Source organism: Pinus tabuliformis, chromosome 3_2 (assembly GCF_031772625.1).
Source record: "Pinus tabuliformis cultivar Carrire ecotype Pingquan chromosome 3_2, CPIR1, whole genome shotgun sequence".
Taxonomy (NCBI): domain Eukaryota; kingdom Viridiplantae; phylum Streptophyta; class Pinopsida; order Pinales; family Pinaceae; genus Pinus; species Pinus tabuliformis.
The window spans coordinates 370,695,066-370,722,011 of NC_142302.1; positions in this window are offsets into that span (position 1 = coordinate 370,695,066).

Here is a 26,946-nt window from a genome sequence, read left to right on the forward strand (position 1 = left end):
TAACGAGGTTGACATAGTAAAAGAACCATCCTCAAGAAGACCTGATTCATTTTTTAATGAGGTTGACATAGTAAAAGAACCATGCTCGCAATGAATTGTTTCATTTTTTAACAAGGTTGACTCAATAAAACAACCATTGTCACAGGGAGCTATTTCACTTTTTAACGAGGTTAACACAGTGAAGGAACTATCCTGACAGTGACCTGTTTCATGTTTTAGTGAGGTTGACAACATAAAATAACCAGCCTCGTGAAGACCTGTTTCATTTTTTAACGAGGTTGACGTATTAAAAGAACCATCCTCAGAGGTTTTTTCATGTTCATCCGAGCTTTAAACAAAAATAAATATGCTCGTAAGAACCTATTTCATTTTTTGACGAGGTTGACATATTAAAAGAACCATCATCTTAGTAACCTAGATCATGGATTCCATTTGGATGAAACACATGCTAAGGGATACTTCCCAACCATGGCTTCCAAGAGATATTCATCAGAATGAAGAATAACTCTCTGGAAAGAAGACATGTGAAGAGAATCAAAAGGGGAAATAAAATCATTTTCAAATTCCCTGATAAGGCTCAATATGTCAATTACTCTAAGTAGGAAGTCGAGAAAACAGTGAGAGGCTCACTTTCATCAATAACTGAAAACATGGGATTGGTTGCCACATAATAAACCCATGGTGGGGTGGATACTAATTGCATATAAGGAACATTAAGAGATTCGATATGGAAGCTAGTCAAATGAAGAAGAAGAAAAGAAAGTTGGTCAATTATCACAATGTTTCCATTGTGGGGGAAAGAAATCACTCGAAAGAGTATGGATATGAAAACTTTCATGGCATAGACATAGTCTTACCGAAGGAGCAAATTGGAATCCATGGGGCCTTGGAATACCATAATATCCATACAGACAGTTTTTCCTTCCAGAGTAATGGGTAACTTGGGAAGAATCCCTAAAGGTTCACTAATGGTTTTGTTAAAAGCTAATAGATTTAGTGTAAAAAGCAAAAGATAAGGGGAACCCAAATCTTTCCAAGCAGTTGAGAATACAAATTATTATCATACACTTTCAAAATTATTTGGAAAGGGGTGGAAGAAGGAAGAGAAGGTCTTGCCAGTCTAGTCCAATGAAAGGAAATAACATCGTTAATTCGAGGACGATCAATGGAAATAGGTGAAATGCCACCATGTGTAGAAGAATTTGAAGTAGCAAGAAGAAATTGAGAAATATTATCTTCACTGTCTAAAGGGAGAGTGGGATGAATTGATGATGGTATTAAGTTCATCAACTGATCAACCAATGGCTCATCATCTTAAGTCATATGTGTTTCCCTCTCCATTGGCAGTGTGGGATTGATTGTACTTACAATTATATCAATCACTTTGTCAGATAATGGTAGGTTGGGAGAAATTTTACAGAAACGAGTTGGAAGTTGTTTTTGTGGAATAGTAAGTTTTCCAATAATTTTGAGGATTCTTCCATATGAGGGTAAAGGTGACCATGATAAATCCCTTTGCATCACCGAAAAGGAAACTTAATTTTACCTTTTTTCCCGGGAAACTCACAATCACTCGTTGATGGATCAATAGTAGGTTGATAATAATTTTATGACCATACTTCCAAGACCTTAGGAATACCAAGAAAATTGATAAGGAAGTGATCACCTTTACAAATCTTGCTAGGGTATCTGCTCTTGTGATGCATGTTGGAATTTTCCTGAAAATTATGAATACTTACAACCCTGTTTGGTTGGTTGACTTATTCCTTATCTTACTTCTTCTTCTTCCCTTTCTTATTATTCTTAGTCACCTAGTTACTATCATCAAAGCTTTTACCAAGAGAAAAATATTAAAGGGAGTAGGACATGTTGGGTGAGGAAAGTAACGGGTTAGCATGAGGTTGGTGATGTTGAGATGGTGAAGTTGCTTGAGGTGAAAAAATCAGTTGAGGTGAAATAGTTTGGGTATTTGGGATAAAAGAAGTTTAAAAAAAACACACCGATAAACCTATCGTGAATATAGGAAGTGAGAATGTAGCCATATAAGGGGGACTGACATTTTCAAAGTTAGGAAAATGATTAGGATTCCCATTAAAATGGGTTTCTTTATCGGTAAATTCTGACATTATTCCCATTAGATTTAACTTAGATAAATTTATTACCAATATTAACAATTGAAAATCACAATCCACACCTAAGGTCTATAAAATGTAAAAACAAGAAAATAACATGCGCTAGTATATCTAAGGATTCAAACCATGCAAACAAAATTTTCACAGTGAAATCACTAGTTCATGATGAAATTCAATGTCGCAGAGATCAATGTGAAAAGTGAATAAATATAGAGTAGGTGGAATCAGTTATGCTGAAAATCTACTTAATGAGCACGATCTAGTGCAAGTGACTTCACTTATGCCATCTCGAGTGAAGAATACCCTCCGAAAAGGTCCAAGTGAGTATAGCCAACGTCTATTCAGGGTACAACAAAGACTTCCCCTTCGCCATCACCTTGGGTAATAGCCCTAAGATTATGGTCTCTAAGGTTACCACTCGAAACAATTTAACCTAGGGGGATAGTTGCAAATTGTATGTACACGCAAGGGAAGAGTAATAGATCTCAATTCCCTTGGAAGTTCCTCAACATCGTTAATTTCAAGTTTACTTCCAAGTGACTCCGAGGTACCTTTAGACACCATTTTTAACATGTGTAAATAACTCTACTGTAACCAATGAAATGTGGTTGATCACTCCACTTGGTCCGACATGATTTCATGCTTAACTACTTTGTAAGGGGATCTTCCTAGAGCCAAATTACAGTAAATGGATTTACTCTCTATCACAAGATTTGAACGTTTGTTTGCATATTTGGAGAGTTAAATCACTTCCCTATTGCAAATCCCTACAACTTGATCTAATGTAGGTGGAAAAGAGACCTAATATAATAACAAAATTCTATATTGATTTTATTAGCATTAATTTTTAATGTTATTACTTACTCAAAGGGTAAATTGGCATCAAATGGATGGTGTTATGACCTGACTCAAAATTTTAATGGAATTGAACATGATTTGTAATATTTTCATTTTGATTAATTATACCTAAAATAAGGGAAGAGTTTCTGATTGACTTTTCAAAAATACAAGAATCAATGAATCATTTTCAAGATAAAAATCAAAGAGAATGAAGAATATGTGATTCTTGGATCTTCTTCGAGGAACACAACCTAAATACCCCAAAATATAAGTTACGAAAAGAATTTTTTTTATCTTAACAACTTCTAACATACCCAAAAACAAACATGAATTCTTCCTTCAACAAACACAAGCTATAATTTCAATTTGACATAATGAGTTACAAATCACTATAAGAAGAGGATTATGTTGTATTATAGAGAGAAATAATCAATTTTCACTTTGAGAAATTGACAAACTCCTAATCACAAGTGTTGCCTTGGAAAACCCTAAATTTTCCTAACGCCAATGACACTTTGGAATCAAGAAAATGAAATACTTAATCTGATCTTTTAAGATAAAAAAGGATAGACTCAAACTATATCAGCAATAATTGATCCTTTTATTTATTAATTAGCAATTCACCAAATCAAACTTTGAACATTAATTCGCAAAAGTAAATAATTATTCAAAAAGGAAACGCAAAACATAAAATAAAAATAAGGAGGTGGTTTCTATAAGGTAAACAACTCTAAATAAACATAACAATCAAAAGTTCATGGACTAATACATTAGAAATATTAAATTTTCAAAAATGTTCCCCATGTGCGCAGGAAATCTCTCAGATTAAGTGCATATACGCATTGTTGGTAAAATCTACATGCACTTTAGTACGCTCTGTACCAGAAGTTAAAGTGCACAGAGTGGGAAATTTTTAGAAAAAAGAAAAACAAGCCAAACAAATCATAAAATCCATACTTTCAATATTTTTCAAACAATTAGAGAGGTCCATGAAAAACGGACGAAAAGTCAAGACAAAGAGAATGATGGAGAATGAGACATTTCCTTGTATGTTCACCAATTTCTTAGGCATACTAATACCTCTTGTAGACAAGATGGAACTCCCTATATCCCATGTGAAATCTAGTTACAAAAAATAAAATAAGTATTACTTTTCCTTAGCTTATGATTGATTAAAAATAAGTAATATGTGAGGGATGACTTACCGATTAAATGAAGTTCTTGTTGAATTCCTTTCAATTCCTTCAAGAATTAGCTTCTCCTTGATGCTTTAGATACTCTTCCAGCTATTTCTATAACTTCTCCATGATGTTTCAAAGGAGGTCTGCATAGACAAAAACCCACAAAGGATAAAAGCATCTAGTATATAGAATGAAACATAAATGAAACACTTAACTCAACATACATAATAAATCTAATCAACAACTAATCATAAACTATGTGAGTGGTCAATGAATCTCACAAATGATATTATAATAGGCATGATTGCGAAAGAATAGTTGTTTTTTATTGAATAAGAGGGAGAACAAACTTACAACCTCAATGCCTTGATGTTACAAGCCTCTTGCCACAGTTGGTAACCTTCTCCTTGGATGAAAATCCTTCTAGCAATATTTCTACAGCAAAAGCCTACCTTCAATAGTCCTCCCCAATCATCTACCCTATTTTTTATTTATAAGCCAAGAGGAGGAGGTTTGGGATCCTCTTCCTAAGTGATGAAATCCATAAATTGTGGGATAGGGGATCTACAAAGAGAGGGAAGTAGCTCCATGATGGGAGGGACCAGGCTTGAGTAATCATTAATTCAAAGTTGTTAGTTGGGAATGATTTGAATAAAAAAACTTCAAGACTTTATTTTTAATTTTTTACTTGTGGTGAGTCATGTGCATAGGATAAAGTGTAAGATAGAGCACACTTTTATATAGACTCTAATGGTCTCTTTTGCGTATGAGCATAAAATTTCTAGGGAACTGTGTAGGCAATCAAAAACATGTTTTGGGGCCTTGATATCTAGGAATTTCATTCTATTTAGTTTTGTTTAGGTTCTAGCATTGCAGGGGGATACTTTTGAACACTTTATTGGATAGTGAAAGATCCATACTGATGGCAATTTTCCTAAAGTGACAAAATGATGTGTAACACCTACTTAATTTCCAAGCTTGTACACTCAATTAGTATACAATTTATAATTACGATGTGCATTTTCCTCCACTCCAACTAGGAAATTCAAATTTCATGGCTGCCCAGGTTATTTTTCAATGATTGACTAGTTCACTAAGAGATTAATGAGTTGACAATAGTCTTAACTACTCAATTGAACTTAAAATGACTATATTAATCACTATATCTCAGTTAGTTGAGTTCAACTGAAAATAACTGAACTATATTGGTAGATTTTAGCAATAACTGCATGTACAACTCTAATCTGCGCTTACAAACTCGAATTTTCTTATCTAACTAGTTGACAAGGCATGTCACTCAAGCTAACTCCAATCCAATTCATCCTATTGATGTGGAAAATTGAATTTTTCCATTTGACTAAGGCACAGGACAAATGGAGCATTTTCTTGCTACATTTCTAACATGGCTGAGGAAGTACACATATTAACATATGATGATTCATAATGTTAGCTTCCAAACCAGAGGCAAGAATTGTAATTGGCTAAGACATAAATTATTTGGGTGACGGAGTATATAGGGAGGATGGAAAATGAGCTCAAGCTATTGAAAAATAAGACTTTACAAGCCTTCATTCAAAATAATCAAGAAGGTAGTATGGGGATGCATAATAAAGATAGTGTATAGACACTATAAGAATTTGGATTTTATTCAAGATATGAATAAAACTATGAGGAAGGTGCGTAGGGATATATAGGCCATTGAGGAGATCATTGGAGATTCATCTAGCAAGGTTGAGCTCATCGTGGACATCCTAAATCACATATAAAATGATAAGATCACAAAGGTAAACATTGACTGCTCTAAATGGCTCATGACTGGGGATAGTCCAACAATAAGGAAAAGTGAACTCATGATGATGGCTAAAGAGAAAGCGAAAGATTTAATAGAAGAGGTTGAACGGTTTACAAGAAAGTGTGAGATGCTTCATCGCAAAAAATTTCAAACTTTATTCAATGAGTATGGTAACTTCTTTCCTGAAGAATCATTCATGAGACTCATGGTTACAACCAAAGAATACTATAGAAGCCTCAGAAAAGGAATTGGTGTCCTTTAGGGATAGGAAATCATGAATTTATATAAGGATCACTATGAAGTTTTATTATTTCTCAAAAATGTATTCAAGTAGTGGGGAAAAATTGATTAGGAGGACATTACCAACTTGGATGGAGCCATCATTAAGTTTTTGTATTATGACATCCCATATGGAAGATAATGTAGAAACTTGATGAACCTATACAAATGATCTTCCTAACAAGGACTCACCCTGAAAATCTCAAGTAACAACCAATTTCAGGGAAAGGAGTTCAAAACACTAAACAAGGCTCAACCAATTAACACTGGTATTTGCACTCACCTCAATACTAACACCAACATCAACATCTCTAGCAGTGCACCGACATTAGCACCTGAACCAACTAGTTCCCAAATGTTGTAGTGGCTACAACCAACCTCCAAAATTTTGGCTCGCATGCAAATTTTGGAGCCTACCTTGGATCCTATGATCAATCATCCTTGGTCACTTCTTGCTACGGTGATGATCTCAAGACTCCCCTCCTTGATCTTAAGAGTTGTCTGTGTTATCATCTTTATACAGCATGTGTCGTATTTGGGCATAAGGGTTGTTGTTTATCGTGCAAAGGGAATGTTGTTTTCCTTCAAGGGAATTGTGTGCATATGAGTGGTTGTCATCACATAGAAATGTGTCATACTCACTTCACACATTCTTATCACGAAGGTTGTTTCATCAAGAAAGGTATGTCTTATTCATTATGGATGGTCTACATGCGACTAAGTGTCTGTGTGTGGTGACAATCGAGCCCTATCATTGTTTAAATGTGTTGTTGATCTCACACATAGCCATTTCCCAAGTAGCCTAGCCTCATTTAGCGTCCTGGAACTTTGCACTTTCCTTCTGTAGCCATCAAGCTTCCTCCATTTCCTACTGAAACCCCATAGCCCATAGAAATCCCAACCAACATTGCTCTCCAGAAATGCATAAAGGATTGAGGGAGCCAATACCACTCTCTAGAAATTTGTAGAGCAGTCAGGTAGCCAGCAGTGCTCTCATAAATTGCACAGAGGTGTCCTCCGAGGACCCCCATCCCACAGCAGTATCCTATGCCTAAAAACTGCGCAGTGCTTTCCAAGATTCCCCCTCTATCTTTCATGCCCAAACTGCATTTCGGTAGTAGTCACTTCCCGCTTAAACAATGTTCACCTATCACTCAGTGACAAAAGGAAAAGCTGACATGCTGAGATCAATCCCAAGGAGTTTAGGAGAAGTACCAGGAGACCTATTAAAGGAAAAGACCAGGACCACATGCAAACTTCGTCGGATGCATGATCATCTCGAGGGTAACTATGGTAAGTAAATAAAACCTTTCGATGTACACCTCTTAGTTGAGTCTGTAGGAATTCTTGTCATTTTCATATCATCCTGTCCTCGGTAACATGCAATTGCCCAAACACAAAAATTTCATTTCAGGTTTTTCCTCTACATGTCTTGCTTTCTTTTCGCTTGTTTGACCAAACTTCATCTACGACATGTTCATTTTTATGTCATGCTTGCGACCTTGTTCTACTAATGTTGAAGGTTTGTGTTTGAGTTGTGTTCATGATGTAAACATCTATCACTCTCACACACGATGTTGTAAGCAATGTGAGGCAAGTGTCATCACGGTCATCTGAAGGTTTATCTGAAGTGTAGCACTTGTCACTTTCACCATTGTACAATCCTACAGTCAGCCACACTGAGCATATGTTGTCTTACTGGTTCGAGATTTCTTTCATCAAGTCATGTTTAGTGTGTGTTTGCAAGGTCATTGATACACGAGTTCACTCACTCACACACTTAACTATTTCGTTGAAGATCTATCAATCGCACCATCATCCATCATCCAGACCTCTGCTGAGCTACATTGCTCAGTCTCAGCCCTCAATGACCAAGTATTGCTGCCTATAATTGCACAAAGCTTGAGGTTGCCTCCCAGGTAGTTTGCACTACGTATTCATGGAATTGACTTGCCTAATTGTCACTAATAATAGAATTTTTTTTCCCAATAAGCCATCTAAATCTACGCTCCCTATAATCCAATACATCAAGCCTCCCACTGGTCAACCAGAGAGTTTGATCGGTCTGTGACCAGAGGTTGCACTCCTCCCAAAAATTGCGTAGAAGCTATCGGCATGCCTGGATCCAGTGACTTAATAAATTGTGTAGACAAGACAAATAGGTACTCACTGCCTTTCACTATACTTTCTCTTAAAATTGTCCAATTCTCACAACCAATCTCCTTGTCAGCCAGCATACTACTCCCCCCAAAATTTGCGTACTTTTCTTGGACTATCGACCAGCTGCCCGACACCCCAGTCAACCTAGAATTTGCAGAGACATGTCCTACTTGACTGCCCCCCAGTTCTGCATAGTTTTGGCTAGTAAGTTCCCGCAGCCCGCTCCTAGGCTTTCCTAAAAATATACACAGTTTTCATTGCCAGTGTCCTTTGCTGACCACACTCTGTTCCAGGAAATAAATGTGTAGTTCTACATCCCATCTGAGCCAAATCTTGTAAAATGTCACTGGGGTTCTGGACTACTCATCCAAGCCTCCTAGTGACCTTTCCACAATTTTTCTTGACAGTGTCCTAGATCCCATGATCCTGGCCAGACATGTGCTCTCCGTAGTTTCAAAGCCTTGTCCGCTGTCTCGGTCACCTGCACCCGAAAGTGAAAGATGATGCATCGTGGTAGACTATTTGATTTCTATATTTGATGTGCTCTTGTCATGAGTGATTGCGGATATAGGTACATGGATTAGACATTGTATGATGATGAACGGGACGAACAAGGAGCACATACTAGAATACCTACTCATGGTTGGAAGAACACACGAAGCACACCAAGTAGCAAGCAAAGGAAACAAGTGCACATGCATGGACCATCAAGTGAACACCCGGACCATTTAAGACTCGATGCACTTGGCCATGCACAGGTGAAGCTATGGTACACCATGGGCACACTTACCACTCAATAGCACAACAGCTCGACACGAACAACACAACCATCATGTGCATACATGTTGGGATAGTGTTATTGGTGTTATGTTTTGGTCAATTTTTGGGTTAAATTTTGTATAAATGTAAATTCTCCGCGAAATATGGAAGCAGAGTGTCAATATAGTATGAGTCAAAGGGGCTTTAGTCCCTTCAGTGGGTAAGTGAAAGGGAGGTTTTGAGACCTGTCCATGGTCCACAAACCATGGTATTATAAGCAAAATGCTATATAGAGATGATTCATCGTGAGTTTAGAGAAGTAACTAAGATAGAAATCTTTGTAAGGGAAAGTAAGCTAAGGCAGGAAAAATCTATTTCATCTACTTAGGTGAAGGGGAAGGCTCCTACAGCTGAGTGTGTGGAGACCTTGGTAAGTTTGTAGGCTAAGCGAGCGGGCCCCTGCAGCTAAATGCGTAGGGAAAAGAATTCTGTACTTGAATGATTATACCTAATAAAGATAGTTTTGACACATTTCTTGTGTATTTGTGTATTATTTCATACTTCTGTGAGTTTTTACATTTTCTCTCTTTGTTGAAATTTATATGAATTAATGGTTATCTGGTGCATGAAAGTAGTAGATCAATACTATTTATGCATGTTATGAATGATTAAAGCCCTTTGCGAAGATCTAGAAGTTGTTTAAGTAAATTACTATAATTATCTATTTCAAAAGGGTTAAGGATTGTGTAGATAGAAATAAGCCTTGAGAGCCAGAGGAACCTATCACATTGACCTTTGGATGGAGAAAACTGGTTCGGTCATCCCCCAATATTGCTTCAGGTGAGACTACAAAACTAAGCTATGTGGGTTGTTTATGAAAGGGTCAATAGTTAGGGTTTTGTTGGTTGGCATAGCTAGCATTGAACTTGGCTAAGGCACCATCAAGTAAGCAAATGGCTCCATTGTCGAGACTTGGATTTTGCCGAGGAATGTGCACTAGGAATTGATAAGTTGGTTGATTGAAAATTGCACACGTTTGTAGAATAGGAGAACAAAAATCTGCGCTTATCCAAGGAAGAGTGGCTGAATAGATACATGTACAGATACGAGCTTGAAATTTTATTCTTCTCTTTTCCTTGCGAATTCCAAGAGTGGTTGTCCAGGTTAGTGGATGGTTAGGGTACGTGGAAGCTTGATGAACCTATTGTGTGGACCCCAGAACTGGTGAAGTGCTTGGAGGCTTCAAAAAATAACATCATGTGGGTTGTTGATCATTGGATTGATCATATGTTAGGAGGATTCATCATTAAATTCACGATCGATACGATCATCAGCTATAGTGAAGAAGAGCATAGGTCCTTCAAGGGACCAAGAGGTAAGTACTTAAAATCTCAGAAGACCCAAACTAAGATGATATTATGCAAAAAGCAGGTTATTACATTATATTAATACTTGGTAGTATGGAAAATGGAAAACCGTTCAGAAGAAACAAGGAATCAAGCTCTCGATACAATGCACTGTTAAGATCTCCTGATAGCAACGATGAAGGAACTATTCTAAGAAAAATGTGAAGTATATTGTAGATAATAAGCCAAGGTATCCCAGGGATACGTCATCCATCCACTCCACCGCTACCTTTGCCTCCACCACATACACCTACACCTCCACCTCTGCATCAACCATTCAACATGGTGAGCACGATGTAGATGTCGATATTTAAAGGGTTGGGAAGAGAGGACCCTGAATAGTTCTGGTTCGTCATGGATGTTGTGTGTAAGTCACAATAGATTGTTGATGATAATATGAGGAAAGAACAGTTGTTCATAGCAATGTACGATAGGGCCTTGACTTGGTATATCAAGTTCTGTACGGATAACCCGATGCAGTGATGGCAGAGACTTAATAAGCACTGAACATTGAGTTTAAAAATCCTAAGTCTTAGGCACAGTTTGTAACAGGAGTTAAGGAAATACAACAAGCGGTAAATGAGTCCATGTGAGACTTCAATCAGAGGCTAAAGTACTTGATATGGTTGGCTAATATGTCTATCATGGATTCTTAACATAGGAACAGGTACATCGCTTCTCTCCTTCCCCATCTAATATTACCATTATCACAATAGATAATAGGAATGCAAGTAGAGGTTGGAAGCCTCACAAGTGCAAGATACAAACATTGGATTACAATAGATTCAGTCGCAGCTGTCAAGCCTGCACATGGAGTTGAAGAACTTGAAGACAAGAAAGGAAGCTTAGCCTAAGGTGCACACAAAATTTTGGTGAATAAAATGTAAAGACAAGGGACATGATAAAGATCACAGTTTATCAGAATTACCAGATTGGAGGTAGTCTTGTTCCTTTGAAGCCTGAGAACATTGCGGGACCAACCATAGGATTACCCTTATGGTGCATTATCTGCTAGATAGTTGGGAAGCACGTGACTTACCATTGTCACTCTTGCAAAATTTTGTACAGACTCCACAACTGATGTTTTGTACCTTCTGTAAATCGATTAGAACACATATGCCATTAAAATTGGAAAAATATTATTACAAGGAAATCACTAGAATTGAGATTTTTTGGTTATTTTCAAATTCTAGATCCACTATTTAATTCCAAATTTAATGAAATATGTGTTTTAGGCATGATGAGTGAAATTGCCGAAGCTACGAATTAGTGATGGTCCATTACATGCCTAAATATCAAATGCAAGAATAAACTTGACCTCAGGATCAGGGAGAGGGTGCAGTGAGTAGAGGATTCCAGTGCTGTGGAAGAGGAAGAGGAGGAGGGACTGGAACAGGACGCAGACAAGTTATTTTCTACAATTGTGGAGAATCAAGAAATTTCACGCATGACTATCAGAACCCAATGCATCCATCCTGCCAGTATTGTAGATAGTTTGATCATGTGATAGAGGATTTCCCAGTGTTGATAGCCAAAATACAGGAGAAAAATACTTAATCACCCATGAAAAATATAGAGACAATGACAATGGAGCCTAGAGAAGAGGACCATAGCGTCAATATTGTGACAGGAAGTGGTATTGTCACGAGAGAAGATAAAGGAAAGAAGCTTGAAACCGAAGTCTGGGTGTGAAAGGCTGCTAAAAAATAGGTCGGATTTGATCTCAACTGGGCTAAAGAAACTTTTATGGAAGTAAAGAAGAACTTCACTGAGGCTTCTACGTCAGGATGTCATGAGAATTTGGATGAAAAAAATGAAGTGTAGGATGTGGATCCCTCGCTATTGGCTACTTTTTAAAAAACCTGTATGAAGCTATTGTGGGATAGGAAGGTGGTGGAAGGGATCCAGAAGATAATTAACAATTGTACGGGTAAAATCAACATTCCTCTTTAACAATACATTATAACGAAATTGTGTAAACATAAGAAGCGTACAGGGCACGAAATGAGGCTGACTACGCAAATTGGAGAGTACGAAATGGATTAAGTCATCCTGGACCTGGGATCTGATGTGAACGTGCTGCCAAAGCAGACATGGGAAAGGATGAGGATAACTACGCTACAGTGGTCTCCGATATAGTTGTGCATGGACAATAAACAAAAGATCATTTCTATGAGGCGCCTATACGGGGTGACAAGAGATGTTGAGGGAGGTAGCACTCTTGACAACTTCGAAGTAATCGAAATAGTAAATCATAACAATCTTTATTCTTTGCTATTAGGAATTTGTTGTGCCTTCGACCTCGACGTGGTAATTAATGTAAAGAAGCTAAGGATGATATTTGAGAAGAGGGTAGTCTAGGTTATTGTCCTGTTGGATCACACTAAGGGAGTGCACTACACTAAACCATTCTGTCACTAAGAAGAGGAAGACAATTTGGATCAAATATACAAGATCACTATGCATGATGAGGATTGGATCAATCCCACTGCATATGGGCGAACTACATGGGATAGAGATGGCTCCTGTACCTCAGATTCAAATGAAGAACTCGAGCACTAGCAGAATAGGTTGCATAAACTCTCAATGCTATGATGCAATATCATGACAAAAACGGATCATTTCATATCTGCAGAGGTACGAAATCTTCCTCAATATGATGGTCTTAATGATGTTAAATTGTTTTCGGAATAGTTTGAAAAGGAGGTGCCAAAGGAATATCGGCTCCAGGCACTTGATCTGGTGTTGCATGCTATGCCTTCATGATGGTGTGCAACACATAAGGATAGCTTCACTGACAAGAGAGCAAGCGAATAATGAAGCTAAGGTTTGGGTAGGTGAATAACCACCTGATAGAGATACTTAGGCAATGACGAGTTGCGTGAGAATTTGGCACAATGGACTAAAGCTTGGGTGCAAGATCCAAAACTTGAATGGGTACATATATTTTGTCACACCTTAGATACTATTTGATGAAATGGTACTTGGAAACGGAGCTACTCCATGGGACGACTAAGTGGGATATCCTGAGGGAAATTTTCTTGTTAACTTTTAGCTTTCAGGATGGATTTGCGTGTATTGATGAAGCACTCTAGGGAATTAAGGCTGCAATCTTCAGTATTTCTGACGATCTTGTAGCATGGGTTCAACTAGACAAGAATAAAAAACAACACCATGCACTAGACTGCTACAACGTGACTTCGAATGAAGAATAAGAAGAGGATCCATGAAATATCAACATTCCAGAGTCCGAGGGAAAATGCAAGGTTGAAGGACCCAAATAAGTAAACCCTGATATAATAGAACCTTTGAACACCAGGAAAGTGAACATTGGATCCAAGGCATAGCCTATGTTTGCAAATATAGGTTATTATTGGGATGAAGATACATTTGATAAGGTTGTGGAAATACTATGTGAATACCATGACTTGTATCCTACCAAGTTCTTGGATCTAAAGGGAATAGTAGGGGATCTGGTTGTAATGAAGATCACCTTAAAGCCCAATGTGAAGCTCGTGAAAGAGAGACCCTACCATCTAAATCTAAAGTATAAGGAGAAGTTGTGCAAAGAGCCAAACAAAATGTTGGAGGCTAGAATCATTGAGCCAATGGAAGAGTTTGATTGGGTAATCCCTATGGTTGTTCAGGAGAAGAAGCAAAAAGATGAAATAAGGATATGCATAGAAATAAGGAAGCTTAATGATGCATGCATCCATGGCCCATTTCCAACACCATTTACATATGAAGTCCTGGAGAATGTTGGAGGGTAGGAAGCCTATTCATTCATTGATGGGTTCTACCACCAGATTAATATCACTCCAGAAGACTGCAATAAGACCACTTCCGTGATGGAATTGGGATGCTTCCACTACATAGTGATGCCATTCGGGCTGAAGAATACACCCACAATCTTCTCAAGGGTCATAAGTGCAGCTTTTGAGGAGTTCATCCATAAAATATTAGAAGTTTATTTTGATGAATGGACTGCGTTTGGGTTGGTAAAGCACCACATTGCAAGTTTGCACCTTATGTTGGATATTTGTCGTAGATACGAGATTTCTTTGAATTTGGGGAAATGTATCATTTGTGTACCCTATGGGATATTGCTAGGTCATGTGGTATGCAAGAAGGATTAATGGTAGACCTTGTGAAGATCGTTGTTATTTTCAATTTAGAGGCTCCAAAGGATGTAAATAAATTGCGCGCAATGCTATGCCACACCAGATACTATACGATTTTTATCAAAGCTTTTGCGCAGATCACTACGCCAATGGAGAAATTACTAAAGAAGAACATGACTTTATGATGGGATGAGAAGTGTGACAACAATTTTGATGTTTTAAAGGAAAAGATAGTTATTGCGCCCATTTTGGTGTTCCCAAAATGGAAGAAGGAATTTCATGTTCACGTCGATGCCTCTTGTACTGTGTTAGGTGTGGTACTAACCTAGCTAGGTGAAGGTGAAATTAATCATCCTATAGCCTTCGTGGGAGGCAGCAAACAACTCAGCACTTACAGAGCACTCCTCAAAAACCAAGCATCATGTATGTCTCAAGAGTGCCAATATTATTGCGAGGGAACATCACTATCAAAAGAGGAAACTCAGAGAGGCACTTGAGATTAGGAAATATCTAAATAACCTCAACATAGATTGTGGGAATGAGATCAATGGAAACTAGCTTCCGGTGATTTGGCATATCAACAGTTCCAGGTTGTCCAAGGTATAGTACTCTAAGTATGAGCTCTCTTTCCTGACCTCTCTAATTATTTACGAAACATAAATAAATTAATAAATAAATAAATTATTATAACATTAATAAGTAGTTTTAATTAATAATCATAAACATTAATAAGTAGAGTTAATTAATAATTATGAATTAAGTATTAATTATTATTCTTAATAAATTAATAATTTATTATTTATTCATAATATGTATTTATAATAGTTATTTCCATTAAAATTAAATTATTAAATAAAAAATCTAGTAATTATTATTGATATTTTAAATTCTTAATCATTATTAACTTAATAATTTAATAATTGTTATCATTAAAATTATTATTAATTATTAATAATCTTTATTATTTAATGATGAATTAAAAATTAATTTATTTTTATCAACATTAGGAATTTTTTTTAGTAGATATTGCTATTAATTTTACATAATAGTTTTATATATTTCATCATAAAATTATTAGAATTTTAATTAATAGATTACACTTAGTTATTTATTACTAATATTCTTATAAATTAATTAATTTTTCATTTTAATTTTTTTTATCAATACTAATATAATAATAATTAGAATTTATTAATTTAGTGTTTCTCATTAAAAGGGATATTAATTTATAGAATAATTTAAAGTTTTATTAAATTAATTGGGTTGAGGGTGTAAATTTCAACTTAATTTAAAATCTTTAGGAAACAACAATTAAAGAAAAATTTTACTTAATAATTAAACAATCGTTTTTAATATATTAAATTAAATATTTTTATCAATTAATTAGTCTCACGTAGGCTTAGGTTTAGTTTTGGAAAATAAGGCAGATTTTTGCCTTTTGTTTTTAAGCATTATGTATTTATTTGTTCCGGTTGGTAAGCTCCTCTTTCAATGTAGCACTTATGTCCTGAAGATGGAGCTACGTTGGGATTTGAAATGTCGACAACAAGAGGCACACAATACCATGGATGATCCAATTCAAAAATCCCTAAGCAGGAAATTGTGAAATACTGAGAAGAACTACTCAACTACAGAGCGCAAAGGGTTGGAAATGGTTACGTGCTATAAAAAGTTAGACATTACCTGTTATGTGTGCACTTTGAAATGTATACAGATCACTCCACCCTCAAGTACCTGGTCAACAAGCCTATATCGGGGGGGTGAGATCTTTAGGTGGTTGTTTCTTTTTCAAGAATACAACTTTTAGATGATTGTGAAGCGCAGAGGATTGAATGTAGGACCTGATAACTTATAGGGACTGAGACAAGTGGAGGACCCACTAGTTTGGAAGAAGGGTTGCCAGATGCACAACTCTTTAATGTATGTGTCGAAGATGATTAATTTGCTAACATAATCCAATTTTTAACCACTGGCACGACCTGGGAGGGATATTATACAAAAAAAAAAAAAGAATTAGTGGTCTGCGCGGCTGATTTTTCTGTGATCGTTGAACACTTTTATAAGATCGACTTCAATGAAATACTGTGCCAATATGTTTCAGAGTTTGAACGATCTAGCATGCTCGTCGAAGCACATGGAGGAGTGGAAGGAGGACACTATGTTGGCATGGCAACCACGCAGAATATCCTACGCACAAGATTATGGTGGCCAATGGTGCATAAGGATTCCAATGCACACTGCAAAGAATGTGATTCTTGTCAAAGGATGGGGAAGCCATCGTGGAGGGACAAACTTCCATTAAACCCACAGATTTATTTACAGGTGTTTGAAAAATGGGCAATTGACTTTGTGGGTCTGATACAGCTGTAGAAATTCCCATCTTAGATCAACAGATTATGAAATATACTAAAACACAATATAAGATCTACTTCTACAACACTTTGTGAAAGCTTAATCAAATTGAACAAGATAAAGAGAATACATATAACTGAGAAAGAGAAATCAATCACACATAACACAGAAGAAATATCACAGGGAAATCCTTAGCCTAAAACCCCAACTCTGTATTATCATACAAGTGGAAATATTGTTCAAGTAACAAAAAGAATTAGCTCTCAAGCTGTCTTGCTCTCTCTACAATCAAACAATACAACTCACAGACTGAATAGACACTGTATATGTCCTCCTTAAGCCCTCCGAGCCTCCTATTTTCTTGCACAATTTTTCTTGGGGTCTAATGATGTCACATGTGTGAATTGGCCTCACCACACTCACTAAGCTGGAAGAAGTAATTGTGGAATACTTAAGGAAAGAATTCCTTCTACATGCAAAGAATATTCACAATGAAATATTCTAGCAACTGATAGTACACCACCCCTCCATCTGATCTCAACTGGGTCTCTGTCTGAACTAACATGCATGAGTTATTTATGAGAGAATACTCAGTTATCTGAAGTGCAATAGTTACATGCATGCAAGCATTAACTAATTGAACTTACATTAATTCAACAAACTATTTGAATTAATCTAATTAGACTTGACTCAATTAACTAAGTCAACTAATTACAACTCAATATTACAACTCATCCTTATCTCTTTAACTAATGGATAAATTCCTCAATTAGCATGTCCCCACATAGACTTCAAGTTTGATTTTCCTTAACTAATTAACTCAAGATGAATTAATTAATTATTTTACAAACCGCTACTAAGATTAAATTCGAATTTTACTTCACTATTTTAGTTTAGGGACTCACTAAAATAGGAACATATCCTGAGATGCTATTTAAAGAATTCTATTTTTAGCACTTCCATTTTTCCATCCATTGTTGTTAAGATCAACACTAGCTAAACTGCTATTTATAGCAATGCTATTTTTAGCAATTCTATTTTTAGCATTTCTTGTTGCTATTTTCAACACTCCCTCTCAACAACAAAGGGATTATCAGTAACCCCAATCCTGTCCCTGTGGAACTTGAACTTGAATCTTGACAATGCCTTAGTCAAGATATTTGCATCTTGTTCCTCAGTCAAATCATACAGTAACAACATGATCCTCTTGACCACATAGTGTCGAAGATGGTGATACTGGATATCTATGTGCTTGGAGCTATCATGAAAAACTGGATTCTTCGAGAGTTTGATATAACTCTGGTTATCGCAGTAGATCACTGTAGGACCCATCATCTAACCAAACAATCCCACTAGAATCTATCACATCCAAATGGCCTCACATGTAACCTGACTAGCAGCCATGTATTCAGCCTCTGCTAAGCTAAGTGTGATTGACCTTTGTTTCCTATTGTAACATGAAGCTGCAGCTGAACAAAGGTTGAAAATTCCTCTATAAGTTCTCTTCCAGTCTGATGGACTCCCTGCCCAATCCACATCTGTGAAGCCCTGAAGCTTCACTCCCTCAGCTCATCTGTACCAAAATCCGAATTGAGATGAGCCTCTCAGGTATCTCAGCACATGCTTCACTGGCTTCCAAAACAACTTGGTACGATGAACCATAGCTTGACATAGCCAGTTCACTACAAAGCATAAGTCAGGTCACGTGTTCACTAGATACGTAAGTCATCCCACGAGTTGTCGATAAATAGTAGCAGCTACTACCTCACCGAAAGTAGCATCCTCCTTCCTCCAATTCCCAACTAAAGGAGTCTGCATGGGCTTGCACTTCTCCATGTGAAAGCGCCTGAGTATCTCATTGGCATACTTGCCTTGAGACACAAATACTTCTCCATCTTTCTACCACACCTCCATGTCTAGGGAGTAGTGCATAAGGCCCATGTCCTTCATCTGAAAATCACTTGCAAGGTCCTCCTTGCAAGACTGTATTTGCTGATCATCACCTGTCAAAATCAGATCATTGACATAAAGAACAACAATCAATGGTTTACCTTCTACCATGATGTGGTAAGTGTTCGCATCTGCTTCACTCTTGGTGAAGCCCAAACTTGTGAAATAGTTTTCGATCCTGGTGTACCAAGCACGGGGTGCTTGCTTCAGCCCATACAAATCCTTCTTGAGTCTGCACACATGCGACTCACGATTGAAGTTTTTGAAACCTTCTGGTTGCTCAATGTACACCTCCTCCTCAATCTTCCCATTGAGGAATGTTCTCTTCACATCCATCTGGTGGATCTTCCACCCATCTGAGTTGATAGTGCCAACATCGATCTAATCGAAGAGTACATTCTACTAGAGAAAAAGTCTCATCGTAGTCGATCTCCTCGACCTGTGAGAAACCCCGGGAAGTAAACCTTGCCTTATGTTTTTCAACACTTCCATCAGCTACTTGCTTTACCTTGTAAAGCCATCTGGAACTCAGCACTGACTTGCCCTAAGGACTTGGGACAACATCCCACACATTGTTCCAAATGATGAGTCATACTCCTCTACCATTGCATCAACCCAGATTGGTTGTTGCACTGCCTTCTCGAATGAAGAAGGTTTGGTATCTACACACTCCCCAACTAGGGCCATGTACCCAGTGTACCGCTCGGGTGACCTCCTTTGTCTGCGCTGAGAAGATGGCTATCCCATATTTTCCCGTGCATCCAACATCAACCTGTCAGCTTCCCTTGAGCATTTCTGCCCATCTCTGGAAGTATCAAGATGAGTGGATGTCTCCACTCCCAGATCGTCTGCATGTGGCTACTCTGCATCAATCTGAGGCTCCTCATCCTTACAAATTAAAAGTTCCTCTTCTGCATGCAACTCGAGCTCCCTCTAAAGTGATAATCTCATGGGTTTCTGCTTGTTGAACTTCAGATCCCTACATACCACAGTCCTCTGAGTCGAAGGAAGGTACACCCAATAGTTGTGGGGTGTATTCGTGTACCCCACAAGTATTCCCCACTCAGCTGTTGGGTCTAGCTTCTTCCTAGCATCATTGGTCACATGACAGTAGACTGATGATCCAAAGATTCAGAAGTGACTTACATTAGGTTGCCTCCCAGAATAGGCCTCCATAGGTGTCTTCATTCCCAGTATACAGTGCGGGCTTCTATTCCGCAATTGTACTATTGTATTGCATTCCTTAGCCCACAAATGCAGTGGTAGGCTTTACTCATGTTACATCGCTCGAGCTTCTCCCACAATCGATTTGTTACTCCTTTAAGCCACCCCATTCTATTGTGGGTTATGGGGTGCCATCAATTCTCGTTTAATACCTTCTACAACACAGAAGTCTTTAAACTGTTGTGAGACATACTCTCCACTATTGTTGCTATGCATGGCTTTTATTTTCTTTCTAGATTCTTTCTCTGCCAAGGCTTTAAACTCAAAAAACCTCAAGAAGATCTGATCCTTCTTTTGCATAAAGTAGATCCAGCATATATGAGAAAAATCATCAATAAAAATAACATAATACCTTTGTTTAGCGGTGGAGTTTGTAGAGTAAGGCCCACAAACATCTGAGTGAACTCACTCTAGGATTGCTCCAACTCTACTGTATCGATCCAGAAAGTAAGGTTTCACATCCTTACCCAAGGTACAACCTTTTCATGTAGTCGTCTGGTCAAGTTTTCCTTTGGGTAATCTAGTAGAAATCTGTTGCATGATCTTTAGGGCACCATGGTGCAAGTGGCCCAGTCTTCTATGCCATAGCTCGCCAACATCTTTGCTATGCACCATCTCAGCTTTGGAACTCAAAGAAGCACATTCGTCTACCTCCAGCATGTAGAGATTCTTGACTCGAACTCTTTGTCTATCCAATACCGATATGCCTCAAGAATACCTTTCCTTGACTAAAGACTACATCATAGCCTTTATCTTCTAGCATAGCGATAGACATAACATTCTTCTCCAGACTTGTTACATACTTTACGTTAGTCAGGGTGAGGGGATCTCCATGCTCCCTCTGGAACACAATTATACTTTTACCTGAAACACGGTGCTTTCCATTATCGCCCATCTCAATCCGCATCTGGAGATCATTCTCCTCCAAGGTACTGAAAAGATTCTTGTCACCTAACATGTGGAATGAAGCTCCACTGTCTAGGTACCACACACATCCCACCATGGATTAAACCATGCATGCAATAAGGGAGAAGTCTAGCTCAAACTATGAGGCCAGTGCCTCACCATCAGATCCCTCTGAGGAACCCTTCTTGGATTTCTTCTGTGGACAATTTGTAGCATAATGGTCCAGTTCATGACAATGAAAGCATCACACTTTCGATTTGTCAATCTTCTTCCCACCATGGGAAGAACTAGATTTGGGATGGGATGCCTTCCCTTTTCCTTTCCTCGCTTTACTCTATAAGGCTAGATTTTCCTCATCATCTTGCCTCGATGAGGATCCATCTCTGGTGCTTCTTCTTATTTCCTGTTGCATCAGATCTGACCAAAGTCATTCCGAATCTAGCAGTTTTTCTCTTCCATTAACCGAGTCCTAGTAGCTATGCCAGCTCTTAGGAAGACCGAGGAGTGCAAGACTCACCATGTCAACATCAGCAGTAGTGATCCCTACACTTCCAAGCTCATCCCTGCAAGTGGTGAGCTTGTTCAGATATGTAGAGATTATGTCACCCTTTTCACACTTGATCTTATGAAGCTTGTCTTTCAGTGCCAACTTCCTTTGATCGTTGTTGTTCTGATATAAATATTTCAATGTTTTCCACATCGAAAATGGTGTATCCTTCCCATGGAGGCTTGAGACAATGTGGACTCGATCTCCCTCAGGGAGGATTCTCCTTGCTCTAGCAACACATTTCTTCCATTCCACCAGTTGAGTAGCATCATTCGGCTAAGGGACTTCTTGATCAATGAAGTCCCTTAAACCATTATCCTCTAATATTGCCTCCATGTGATCCTTCCAGGCTATATAACTCAAGCTGCCATCAAGGGAAATCTTGAGTCTTAAGCCACTGAATGCCATAGGTGAAATAGAGATGTGATAAGAACTCGATTTCTATATTCAAGAACCAAACTTTGAACTTCTCCTTCTTGTATAATGTTCTTCGCCTTAATCACCTTTGCTCTGATAGCATGTAGAAATTCCCACTGTAGATCAACAGATTATGCAATATACTAAAACACGATACAAGATCTACTTCTACAACACTTTGTAGAATCTTAATCGAGTTGAGCAAGATCAAGAGAACACTTATAACTTAGAAAGAGAAATCAATCACACATAACACGGAAGAAATATCACAGGGAAAGCCTCAGCCTAAAACCCCAACTCTATATTATCATACAAGTGGAAATCTTGTTCAAGTTACAAAAGTAATCAACTCTCAAGCTATCATTCTCTCTTTGCAATCAAACAATACAACTCATAGACTGAATAGACACTGTATATGTCCTCCTCAAGCCCTCCAAGCCTCCTATTTCCTTGTGCAATTTTCCTTGGGGTCTAATGATGTCACATGTGTGAATTGGCCTCATCACACTCACTAAACCTAAAGAAGTAACTATGCAATCCTTAAGGAAAGAATTCCTTCTGCATGAAAGGAATATTCACAATGGAATATTCTAGAAACTGACAGTACAATACCCTCCATATGATCTCAATTGGTTCTCCGTCTGAACTGACATACATGAGTTATTTATGAAAGAATACTTAGTTATTTGAAGAGCAGTAGTTACATGCATGCAATTAGTTGAACTTACATTAATTCAACGAATTGTTTGAATTAATCTAACTGGACTTGTCTCAGTTAACTAAGTCAACTAATTACAACTCAATATTACAACTCATCCTTATCTCTTTAACTGATGGATTAACTCCTCAATTAATGGAGAAACTATTGCATGTTCCCACAGAGACTTGAAGTTTGATATTCCTTAACTAATTAACTCAAGATGAATTAATTAATTATTTTACAAACTACTGTTAAGATCAAATTCAAATTTTACTTCACTATTTAAGTTTAGGGACTGACTAAAATAGGAAGGTATCCCAAAATTATATTTATAGAATGTTACTTTAAGAACTTCCATTTTTCCATCCGTTGTTGCTAAGAACACTGGCTGAACTACTATTTATAGCAGTGCGATTTTTAGCAATTCTATTTTTAGCATTTCTTGTTGTTATTTTCAACAATGGCCAGCAGGGAAAAAGACGAGCACGTGATACATTATTACTCCAACTATGTATTTGATGTGATGGGAAGAAGAAAAACCGATCAAAGACTGTAGTGATGCTACAACCGCAAATTTCCTTTTCGAGTTTGTCTTAACTCGATTTGGTTTCTTGAAGATATTGATGAGCAACAGGGGTATCCATTCCTCAAACAAAATTATTGTTGCGATGCTGGATGAATTTTGAGTTTATCACCAAAAGGGCATGCCCTATCATCCTCAAGCTAATTGTATGGATAAAGCATTCAATAAGATCCTGGAGAGTATTGATGAAGGTATGCAACACGAAAGGGAATGATTGGGATGTATGCATACCAGCAGTCCTATGGGCATATAGGACAACGTGTAAAAATTTGATAGGCAAAACTCCTTTCAGGTTGGTCTATGGGATAGAGGTTATGATGCCCATGGAGTATATTATGCTGTGTCTACAGATTACAACACTAACTGATGTGGTTGATGGCGACACTATGGAGGAGCATCCCGTGCAACTCATAGAATTAGAGAGGATATGTTTTTGAAAGGATTTCAAAGACAGGTACAAAAGAAGCATGAAAGGGTCTGGTGAATGATTTAGTGTTACTTTATGATAGAAAATTCATGAGGTTTCTTGGAAATTTTCAAATGCATTGGTTGGGGTCATATGTCATCAAAGAAATTATAGATGGTGGGGCAATTTAGCTCGCGAAGCTGAATGGAGAAATGTTCCTAGGTAAAGTTAATGGAAGCATGTTGAAGTTGTGCAAGGATGATCTCATCCCTACGCAATGACTATATGATGGCAGGACATTCTTAGTACTCTAAGTAGTTGAAAGAAGTAAAGGACTTTAAACTACTCTGCCCATATCGCAAACAGGAAAGCAAGGCACCAATGCAAGTTATGCCAAGGTATTTGCACTACGGGGAGGGGTGCCATGTAGACCATTCAAAAAGTAGTCGTTGAAGATACTACATATGATTAGACAATAAATTTTCATGTAGGCGGAGTGGGGGCTCCACATTTATTGGGAAAATTTTTACCAATATTCTCTCAAAGGAGCATTGATGATGGCATTTTGGAGGGAATAGTCAGATTCGAATTTGAAATCACCTATAAATCTGGCATGCTGCCCTGCATTAGAACACTTTGATCTTAGAAAATTAATTGTGAGCTTTCTCGCATTGTGTTGCACCAAGAACTGAATTCTATGTCTGAGCGCAATAGGGAAGATATTTTCTCATCACGAGGGTTAGGTAATGTGTATAAAACCTTTTGTAAGGCCTTCCTAGAAATAATGACTGCAACTCATCCCACAAAAGCTGTAAGTTCTGAAGCCATAATGTCTGAAGCCGTAGCCTCTAAAGTCGTGCCCCTTGAAGTCATATTTGCAATGGAAACAACACCCTTTGTACTTATGGTGCCAAGGTCACCTAGGACTAAGCCATATGCAGCCAATAAGAAGAAAAAGAAACCACAATCCATTTCGGTGAGGCAATCATGGTGGAAAAACCCCACAGAGATTCGCCAAAATAGGAAAATGGATAAATCATGGTAGCCACATGAGCCCCCTAACCTCAATCAAGAAGAGCTTCACAGAGGCATCCAAGAGATGGATTCCAAAGAGGGTGAGCCTATGAATTGACTCCCAAAGTATATCCCACCTTGGAAAGGCAAAGCTAGGGTGCCTAAAGACCCAGAGACCAGCAAATTCATGGTTTCTACACCACTGCTGCCAGAGAAGGTGGTGTTTGAGGGCTCGCTATTAGGGCACATTCGATCGCTCAAGATGGAGGACTGGGACTTGGAAGACCATGAGAAGTTCCCTCAACTTGCACCAAATAAGGATTTGGTGAAATTTACTATGAGGAAATGAGAGTCACATGACTTATGCCAATGAAGTGGGTCGTGACAATTCAGCAAGCACATTCACTAAACATGCCCTGAGTGTCACATTTCAGCCAGATGAATATAAAAAATTTGTGTATTAGACAAATGCTCACCCTGGTTCATGATGGGTGTCTCTGGCTGGGAGAATGCATCCCTATTACTGACATGATGATCCATCGGATTACCATGATGCCCTATCAAAGTGTGCATCCAGGAGAGCCATTTGTAGGAAAAGTGAAAGAAAAGCAACTCGCGAACCACATGAAGGGCGAGTTCGGCCTGGTGAAGAAGTCACATGGATATTCCATCTGCTCTATTATAGACAAAGCATGTAGTTTTCCATGTATATCTTGGCCTGCAAGATCATGTGGATGTCTTGCACGGACGAGGTTCCAGAGCTGTTGATTTCATTATCTACACAATGTGCTAAAGGCATCAAGTACAACTGGGCACATTACCTCTGTAAGGAGTTTTTGGCAAATTTTCATGAATCTATGGATGAGGGCAAGGAATTCCATTATGCCTAGTTATTGTTGCTGATCATACTATTAGCATGAAGGATGCCAGAGAACAACCAGTTTCCTCCACAAGACCCAAACCTTCTGGAGGCAAGAAAGTTTTCTTTGCTCTCGGAAACCAAGGATGGAGCATGGGTCATGGAAACCGAAATTTTTTGGGTGCTTGTAGACATGGAACTTTTAATGGTGATTAGCCAGAGGTCGAGGTTTTCACTGACTCTATACGAACAGTTGGAGTTGTATGCAGAGTTCAAGGTGGAATTTCACAGTGTTTCTTTCTGCTCAAGAGGAAACCCAAAGAAGACATGGTTTAAGTTACCCTACATGGTGGGTGAGGTAGATGTATAGGAGATTGTTGGGAAATGGCTAGGGGAGTGGCTATGCACAACAGATCTGGGCACGGGCACAACCAATGCACAACAAATTTTCTCCACGGATACCATAACAGCACAAAAATAGAAGGAAGCAGAGCAGGCTGTAGCTCAGGAGAAAGTTGTGTAGTAGAAGTACACTACTAACAAGGAAGTTCTTGGTAAGGCATTTCTTAACAAAGAATGGGTGGCCAAGGAGAGGACAACAAAAGTTGAGGAGTCTGCCTCTCACCACACCGAGGACTAGGAGGATTCCGATGTTGAAGGAGACGGGGGTGACGAGCAGGGCACCCCCTTTAAAGTAAAGAAGCGATCAGAGAAGACAAATTTAGGACCAAGGAAGAAGGGCAAGTCTGCCAAATTCTCCTAGGTGGATCTACTGGTCCTCACAGAGGGGTTCTTAGATGAGATTGTAGATAAGGTCTATGACACAATAAAACAACTGTGGACGTGGCTTTAGAAGTAGTACCACCAGGCGCAGGGAAACGTGCAGAAGGATCTGTGCAATCTGCAGATCCAAACGAGGTGATTACAAGTGAGCTTTGGCTACATGATTTATATTCAAGTGAGCCTATACTAAGCGTGCACTACCGTAATAGATACAGATCAAAATCTAGATCTCAAAGTCATTCAATTTCTAGAGGGAAACCTACGTGCCCAATGAGAGGAAGCAAACACCCAACTGTCACAGATCAAGGATCTATGTGTCAATCTCATGAGACTCCCTATCTAGATCCTCCATGAATTGCATCAAGGCATATCCGATGAGCTAAGGGTTAGGGAGTGTACATTTCTGATCATCAGTTAGGTCAATTCCAGCAACCAGCAGATATTCACGAAAAAGCCGCAAGCGTTGAAAGAGAAAGAACAAATGGCCATGCACAGTCAGCACTTGGAAGCAAGAATTACACACGTATGGAATGGG